We start from the raw sequence: 9,875 nt of genomic DNA, 5'->3' as shown, positions 1-9,875 counted from the left end.
GGGTCCCCCAGCAGTGCCGGCCCACCACTGCCACGCTCAAGTTCTTGCCTGGCCTTAGCTGCTTCCCCGCGGGGCAGCACTCGGGACCTGTAGCCAGCCATGTCTGAGCTCCTCCCCCTGCAGTGTGCTTCTGCCTGGCCTGAGCCTCCCCGAGGGGCACCGCCCCCTGCTCCCTGGCGCCCAGTCCCGTGGACAGCCCAAGGGCTGAGGAGTGCAGGCGCGACTAGGGACTGGCAGACAGCTCCGCCTGCAGCCCCAGTGCAGGTTCCACTGGGTGAAGCCAGCTGGGCTCCTGAACTGGATGGGGACTTGGAGAACTTTTATATCTAGCTGGAGGATCGTATGTGCAACAATCAATCTAGCTGGAGGATCGTATGTGCACCAATCAGCACTCTGTGCCAGCTCAGGGTTTGTGAATACACCAATCAGCACTCTGTGTCTAGCTCAGGGTTTGTGAATACACCAATCAGCACTCTGTGTCTAGCTCAGGGTTTGTGAATACACTAATTGGTATCTGTATCTAGCTAACTCTGTATCTAGCTAACTAGCACTCTGTGACTCTGTGTCTAGCTCAAGGATTGTAAGCGTAGCAATCAGCACTCTGTTAAATCGGACCAATCAGCTCTCTGTAAAGTGGATCAATCAGCTCTCTGTAAAATGGACCAATCAGCAGGATGTGGTTGGGGCCAGATAAGGGAATAAAAGCAGGCTGCTCGAGCCAGCAGTGGCAACCTGCTGGGGTCCCCTTCCACACTGTGGAAGCTTTGTTCTTTCGCTCTTTGCAATAAATCTTGCTGCTGTTCACTGTTTGGGTTCAAGCTGTCTTTATGAGCTGTAACACTCACCACGAAGGTCTGCAGCTTCACTCCTGAAGCCAGCGAGACCACGAACCCACCAGGAAGAACGAACAACTCCAGATGTGCTGCCTTTAAGAGCTGTAACACTCACCGCAAAGGTCTGCAGCTTCACTCTTGACAGCGATACCACAAACCCACCAGAAGGAAGAAGTTCCAGACACATCTGAATGTCTGAAGGAACAAACTCTGGACACCCTGTCTTTAAGAACTGTAACACTCACCGCGAGGGTCGGCGGCTACATTCTTGAAGTCAGTGAGACCAAGAACCCACCAATTCTGGACACAAAAATTGCTAATGTATAGACTTACTTTGCTTCTAAGACTTGTTATTTCTTGAAACTCCACTCAAGATTTTTATGAAGTATATCATGCACATATATTTATTTTATTTGCAAAAATCACTTACGTTAGCAGCAGACAAAGCAACAGATGCACATTTATAACAGGACAACAGCTACCCAAAAAATGACTTAGATTGCTCGTATTTCACTCCTGTGTGCTCTTGTATTTCCAGAAATGTGGAATTCAACATGGATTCACCAAGTCAGTGTTGCCTTCTTTTATTTTTGACTTGATCTTACTGGATGTTTCAGTATTAGTAACATTTCTGTGTTAATTTTTATGCTTTATCTCTAACAGGAATTTTATGATACTTTTCTCAATTTTTCCAATTTCTCAACCAATTTTTCTAGAGATTCAGAATTTGGAAAACCATATACCTAAAGAAATGCTTAGAGGGAATTTGTGCCTGGAGACACCAATTTTATTGGACAATGAAGTCAAGCATGGATTTTATTTTTCATTTAGTATGACCCCAAGAAATAACATCACTATTATATATTTGAGTAAATCAAAAATTTACGTGCATATCACTTGGCTTGCCAGTTCATTTGGACAATAGAACTGTATATATTTTACATATATGTTACATATAATGTAAATATATTTATTACATATCTTATATATAATGCAAATATATTTATTACATATATTTTATATAATGTAAATATATCATATGTAATGTAAATATATATGTAAAATATATTCGCAATATAGTATATATTACATAATATATTTATTTATTATCTATAGTATAATATATATTACATCATATATGTAAAATATATTAGTAATATGTATGATGTATCTTACATAAGATATATGTAAAATATATTAGTAATATAGTATAATATATATTACATAATGTAATATATACATACAGTATATGTATATTATATATACATACATATATTATATGTAATATATACGTATATAACTATGTAAAATATATATAGTTCTTGAAATGCTAAGAATATAGGCAAAAACATTCAAATTGGTCATTAGGGTACATGTTGCTTCAGATACACACATTACCTTGTAAATGATAAAATATTTTGTCTGCTTATACCAAGTTTTGTTTTGCAGCTGATATCACATGGCTTATGCTAATTCAGAGATTAGATTGATTTCTAAGCTTATTACACAGTGTTTTACAGCAACACTCATACCTTCTTAATATTATGTATGTAAAATATATATTATATATAGATATATAGGTAAGATCACACTCTCTTTTAAATGAGTAATCATATCACTCTGATTTTACTCATCAGTTTCTAAATCTCAAAGCTTAAGTGTATTTAAAAACAGAAAAGGCAGGGACAGAACTACCGAAGGCTCATCACCAATAATTCCTCTCTGCTTTCAGATGAAATGTTTTCTTCAGGATCATTCTCATGTTAGTTGAGTATTGCAAATCGTTAGTGATAGAAGCAGAAGGCAGACAACTGACTAGGAAGATAGGAGCAGCTCCCCAGTGAAACCTGTCCTTCAAGCTGGAAACAAACTGTGGACTGGATTGAGAACCTACCTTCCCGTTTAGGATGCTTTCCTCTGATTGATTCCCATCCTTCACCTATTTTACATTTATTTACTCTTTTCTAATTGGCTTTCTACACTGTTGTGCCCACCTTTGAGTGATGTCTTCGCTTTGACCTTTTTGCATGCTCACACACTAATCAGTACATACTCCCTATTCTGAGCCCCTAAAAAATCCCAGGCTCAGTCATATTGGGGCTCTTTCTTGTCTTTGAGTAGGAGAACTATGCCCAGCCTCCCCTCTTTTTGCTGAGAGCTTTCTTTTTCCTTGATAAATTCTACTCCACTCACTTTTTGATGTCTGTGGGCTTAATTTTTCCTGGTCGTGAGACAAGAACCTGGACCCAGCTGAGCTAAAGAGCAAAAATCTTGCATCATTAAAAGTAAAGAACTAATTGTTCATATGCTGAGATTGTGCCACTGAACTCCAGCCTGGGAAACAGAGCAAGAAAAAAAAAAAAAAGTTATCACTTTGCTTTGCCAAGTACCCTGCTATTATATTTGTTCAAAAAAAAAAACTTGCAAATCAAAATGAGAGAACTATTTTGTTTATCAACCCTGAGAAACTGCTTAACGTTTTCTAACTCCTTTCAATGTATAGTCAGCATTCGACTTTCCATGTCTGAACCTCCTACATGCACTGTCTCTTTGATGTAAAAACTTCTGGCAAAAATTCCATATCGCATGCATTTTTGTCTTAAACCTTTTTAACTGAAATGATATAGATGAAAAGAAACCATACACGGGGGGCAGGGGGAGTATAAAAAAACTAGACAAAAGTGAATGAAAGAATTTATATTCAATTATTACTCCCCACAAATTAAGTTTCATGTTTAAAATTTTCTTGTTAAAACCACTTAAATCAATTACAGGTTAAAACTGTAATTTTTTCTCTTATACATTTTGTCTTACTTATACATTTTAATTTGAATTAAGTAATAAAATATTCTTTTATATATAAAATTTGCCAATTACTATTCTAGAAATTAGATTAAATATATATTTTTTGTACAGAAAGAGGACAAAATAATTTCTGCTCTATCACAAAATAATCTTTTATTTCTTTGTGATAATTTGAAAACAATTTTAGATTAGTTGGGTAAATTCATTCTTGGGTAGAGGCTTAGCAGAGTGTTTTGGAGGAAATCTGTAAAAATCAAACTAGTAATGGTTAGGCAATCAATTATTTTCACATTCCTACATCCAATCATTCATTACAGAAAAACAAGCATTTATTTTGTGATTTCTATGTACCACGGACTGAGCTAAACATACGTTAAAAAAAGTTTTTTCTATTTTATTTAAATAACCCACTTTTTTGTATCACAAAGGTGCAAATATAGACAAGAGAGGATTTGTTTTGTTTTAAAATAAACAGTTTTCCTATATCCCTGCTTTCTTACGTGATGTAAATATAAGACTAAACTAAAACCAGAAGCTTATGTTTTTAAAGAGAAGATAAGAATTCATTTAAAAAACCCACAGAAGTTTACACTGTAAATTGCTTTTGAGATTCTCATATATGATAAGGGATGTGGTTAAAAAGAAAGTGAGATACATAGTACATGATTCTCCTTTGTCGGCAATTGATGAGCATGACAAGGTATACCCATTTATTACCATATGGTGTTTCTCCCCTAAAAGTGTTTCTAGGCACCAGTTTCTTACAACTGTCTGCTGCCCTTCAGGGCAACACACAGCTTTCTCTGTGTCCTGACCTACTGTAGCTTTCTTTTAAAATGATATTTAATTTTTGTAGTGTCCATAAATTAATACATTATTTGTCATTTGTTTTGAATACACAGCACCATCTGCTTCTTAGGATCCCAAATGTCTGCTTGATGTGCTTTGCCTCCCATTGCATAAAAGTACCAGTTGTGCTGCCAGATCTTTGGAGTACTAGCAGAAACACTTGATTTTTTACCAGTAATGGCATAATAAATTACATCACACATTTCTTTTTTATCAATCAACTGGGACTCTTGCCTGCCATTTAAAAATTGATGTATGTTGCCAGCGACAGTCAAACATCTGATATTTACAGATTCTGTTCCTATCATTACCCATTTCCGGGTGTGGTGGGGCAGCCGGTGCGGGGGACAGCTAGCACACACAAAAAAATGTATGATGGAGGTGCTAACACTTTTCCTTTCTTGTTTGAAAATGTACCATTTCTACATATCTTGTCCTGTGGCACACTGGCTCTGCAACTACCATTTTGTTTCTCAGAAGAGAATCTTGAGTCATGGAGGTGGCACAACAGCTCAGAATTGTCGATAAATTCAGGCAACTTGAAATAAGCATTGTTACCAGTACATGTAGGGAAGTTCCAAAATCTATAAGGTGTAGCTATCTCTCTGGTGTATACTGAATTACTCACTCTTGTTCTTTGAATGTCTAATGATTGAATAGAAATAAAACTGAGGAAACAAAGGAGGCAATATGAAAACTTCTTGAAAATAAAGTACCTGTTAATTCCAAGTATCACTACAACTCTAAAGAAGAATTGAAAAAGCACTTATAAGAGTAGGAAGGTCATCAGTGTTGATGTACTAATTCATTGAACAATATCAATAATGTAACAATAATCAATGAAAATAAAATTAAGTTTATCAGTGACAGTAGGAGCAAAATGTGTTTTGAGCAAAATGTGTTTCTTTATATGCAGACTCAAAGAACACAGCTATAGTTATGACTGAACTGCATGGATAGTAAAAACTTTAAGAGCTGTGACTCCCTGGGAGAACCAGGTGGATAAGAAAAGAAACTGCAGCCAAAGAATTCTGCAGCTGCGAAGTGGTACAAAGTGGAACTTCAGATACTTATATGGTTGGCTACAGGCGCTACTAGATTGTGAGTACTTGGAATCCATGAATGAAAGCATCAGAGGCCATTTTACTAATCAATGACTTCGGGAGTGACCTAGAAGACTAGAGATTCAGGATGCAAAGCCTGAATTTATTCTAACAATGTACACTACATCAAATATGACTAGAACAGATTTGAGAAACAGGGTCAAGATTAACTAAATCAACTCTGGAGGTTACTTAGGGTACATTCCTCAATAAATAAAAACTTGCAAGGGATTTTAAATTAAAATTATCTGCAATGAAGTATTTTCTTGATCTTCTGCAAGTTGCGTATCTTTTCTGTTCTTTCTTTCTCTCTTCCTATTGAGAAAGATTCTCTCCTTGACTGAACTTTAGTCAGACTCCTCTAAGTCTTATTTTGGTTTAAACATTGACATTAGCCCCCATCTAATTTTTAACCTGCATAGCCCAGTTTTAGAAATAACTCTACTAAATCAGTTAATTTAGCAAGAATCCTCCATTCTTGGTGTCTTCTCTTTGTAGTTTGCTATCCACTGAAACCCTCCTCAACTCTCCCCGTCTCTGCTCCTTGGCTATTAATCCACAGCCGTCTTTCTGCATTCAGATTTGAACCAGATCACTATCCCCTACTGCAATAGTTTTTATGTCTATAGCAACAGCTCTGAATAAATTTTTCCTTACCATTTTAACAGTGTATAAATAATTTCGTTTTTAACACTAAAAAGTGAGAGTATGAAATAGATGGTAAATGCATTTCAAAACTTCTATTATCATATGACTTTGAAAACTGATTTTTTTCTATTACACCTATTAGATGGATTGTTAATAAAGCTCTATGTTCTATCACAGGATTATTAAAAGTGTAAAATTGGCATTTACAAATTGGAGATTTTATGTTTTTGAGTAGAGATCAACTGATTTCAAATGCAATATCCTAAAAACACAAGGTTTTAAAGCCGTTAATCATCAGAAACAAAGTTAACATATTCTTTAACTAGCATACAATCTCTCTATCTCCTTTTCTTTAAAGAAATCTGTAACCCTTTCCAGAGGTCCAAACCACTTTGGTGGAGAGAATTGCTTTCCATGTAGCAAAAGTCTCCTTTACATATTCCCTAGGGAGTAAGTGGTATCAACAGTATGTTGGTGAACCTCCATGAATTCAGTAATTGTTCCCAGGCTGTTTCAATTGTCACATTGTTTTAAATTCAAGAAGCTGGTAACATTAGAGAGGAAGTCACTGACTTCTTCTAAACCAAGCTGACCCACAGGCCACATGTAGCCCAGGACAGCTTTGAATGCTGCCCCACACAAACTCATAAACTTTCTGAAAACATGAGTTTATTTTGTGATTTCTTTGTTAGCTTATCAGCTATCATTAGTGTTAGTATATTTTATGTTTGGCCCAAGACAATTCTTCCTCTAAAGTGGCCCAGGGAAACCAAAAGATTAGATACCCCTGTTCTAAACAGAAAGAGAACAATGCATACAAGACTGCTGACCTTAATATCAAATACTCATGAGAGGGTTAACTTGTTTGTAAATCACATATAGAGAACAATTTCAAAAATGACAACTAAATTATCATAAAATGCATATTGATCCTTTTTTTTTTTTTTTTTTTTGAGACAGAGTCTCGCTCTGTTGCCGAAGCTGGAGTGCAGTGGTGGGATCTTGGCTCACTGCAAGCTCCACCTCCCGGGTTCACGCCATTCTCATGCCTCAGCCTCCTGAGTAGCTGGGACTACAGGCACCTGCCACCACGTGTGGCTAATTTTTTATATTTTTAGTAGAGATGGGTTTCACCGTGTTTAGCTAAGATGGTCTCGATCTCCTGACCTCATGATCTGCCCACCTCAGCCTCCCAAAGTGCTGGGATTACAGGGGTGACCCACCGCCCTCGGCCATGATACTCTTACAATTATTGTTTAACTAAACATCTGACCATGTAAACATACAAAAAAAAAAAAAAAAACAGCAAAAAAATCACCTTTCTCTAGTCTATTTATTAAGATATTAAACAAATACATAAAATAAAATAATACTGTAAGCAGGCAAATCTTTGCATACCTAAAGACAAAGAAGAATCTTACCTAGAAGATTATAGCAGTCAAAAAAATTACTACAAGCACACACACAGAGACATCTGTATCATTCCAACTCTTGTTTGTAAAGAGAAAAGAGGTTTATTTTTTTTAAATTATTCGAACATAATTGATATAAATAAATACACATAGATTTATGGATATAAATAGGCCAGTGCATGAATTCAGAATAACCAGATTCATTCTCTGAGGATGAATAAATATTCTGTTAGGAATAATCTGGACAAAAGTATAGTTTTAAATATAGTTCTACAAATTATATTGATTATTCTAAAAATGAGATAGTGTATTTTGCAGCAACTTAGATGGAACCAGAGATCATTATCTTAAGTTAAGTTGTTACAATAGGTAGCTAGTCAGGCACGAACAGGGTGGAAGAGAGTTTTTTCTTGCCTCCAGGAATATCAGGCGACCATCAGGTGATGGTCAGGCAATTGTTATACAGTCCCTAAAGTAATAATTGGTGACAGCGAGTGCCAGGGAAAGGCAGTCTCCCTATAGATAGAAAAAAAAAAAACAAACCTGAAACTGGTGATCAGTAGCTTCTCGATAAGACATGAGGAGTTGGAAAAATGTCTAAGAGGCAAGATGGCAGGAATTAACTGGTATATGATTTCTTAGGGACATTTGGCTGGTAAAGGAAGAACACCTCAAGTGAGCGTGCATACAACTCCAGTAAACACACCGCACATGCTCCCCTCCCAACTGCCGGCAGGCCACTGTGCATGCAGACAGCCCACCCCAAAGATGAAGTCAGGGGAGAAGTTCTGCACAACCCCAGAATTATGGCAACATATAAAATCCCAGGACAAAAGGTAAAGCTGCACACGTGTTTTTCCACTTGCCCACTTGGCCTTCTTCCAAGTATACTTTCCTTCCTTTGGTTTCTGCTCTAGAGCTTTTAAAATAAACTTTTACTCATGCTCTAAAATTTCCCTGGGTTTCTCCTTCTGCCTTAGGCCCCTCAGTTGAATTCTTTCTTCTGAGGTGGCAAGAATTGAGGTTGTTGCAGACCCGTATAGATTCATTGCCGCTGAAATGTTTTGGTGCCATGTGACTCAGATAACTTCCACTGCTAACACACACTGCTAACACACATGCGTGTGTGTTGTACGCATGCATGCTGCATGACTTGAATACATTCCCTAGCGGTAAGAGTGCCTCTGTGCCTCATCTTCTTCGGCTGGGGATGTTCAACCACTGTACATGTCTCCCTTTTACTTACTAACAGAAGAAGAAGTCCTTTTGGCCATAAGTGACTCTGCTTCCCCAGCTTATCACTCAGTTCACCCAGAAGGATGACTCATGGGGATGGGATTGGTCTGGGGTCTGAACTGAGTAGAATGGAGGCACTAATGGCCCTCCTGGACCGGTGGCTCATGAGAGTACTAGGGATAAAGCCTAAAACTATGCAATGCTGGGGGTTTGTCTGCTTTTTCAACTAAATGGGCTCTTTCCCAAGAACTCACATTGCCAAATTTTTTTGTTGTTGTTTTCTGTGTGTGTTCTGAAATGGCCTTGCACACCCACCAGACTGTCCACCTTAGGGACAATGCCAACCCTTTGCTTTTACTTCGTATGTCACGTGACTTTATCACACAATCCCTGTTATTCATGCACCTGTGGCTCTTACTGCGTTTGCAGAGCAGCAAAGAGATGGCTTTCCTTTCAGATGTCTGCTGGCCCATTGCCAGGACAGACAATAATTAGAACTCTAGCTCTGCCAACTCCTTATAACTTAGCATATGCTTTTAATTCCTGTTATGCCCCAGGGCCAAGTTTCTCAGGGTCTTAAAGGACTTTGTCCACCTATATAGGGCTTCACTATTGCCCTTGAAGGAGCCAGCCTATTTGTGCTTTTTAAAGTTAGCACCTTTATTGCAGGAGGCGAATTTTTTTCTTGACCGTTTGTGAGTTCTTACCCCAAGCCTCAAGTCCTCCAGAGGTTACTATTTTATATCAAGAGGGCAAATAAACATTGCTCTCTTGAATCCAAAGGTGGCTGGATTCTTGCTTCTTCTCACTTCTTCCTGTGACCTCCATTTCTATAATTACTTTCACATCCTTCTCAATATGCATCAAGACCTTCAAGGTCATATTTGAAGCAAGTGGGGAGGGAAGTCCAGCCGCCTCGTAGCAGTTAACTACAAGGCTTCTCATCTACTCAAATAACATGGAAAATGAGAATCTAAGAAATATATATA

The sequence above is a fragment of the Mandrillus leucophaeus genome, unplaced genomic scaffold, assembly GCF_000951045.1.
Source record: "Mandrillus leucophaeus isolate KB7577 unplaced genomic scaffold, Mleu.le_1.0 Scaffold470, whole genome shotgun sequence".
Taxonomy (NCBI): Eukaryota; Metazoa; Chordata; class Mammalia; order Primates; family Cercopithecidae; genus Mandrillus; species Mandrillus leucophaeus.
This window is presented reverse-complemented; position numbering follows the sequence as displayed.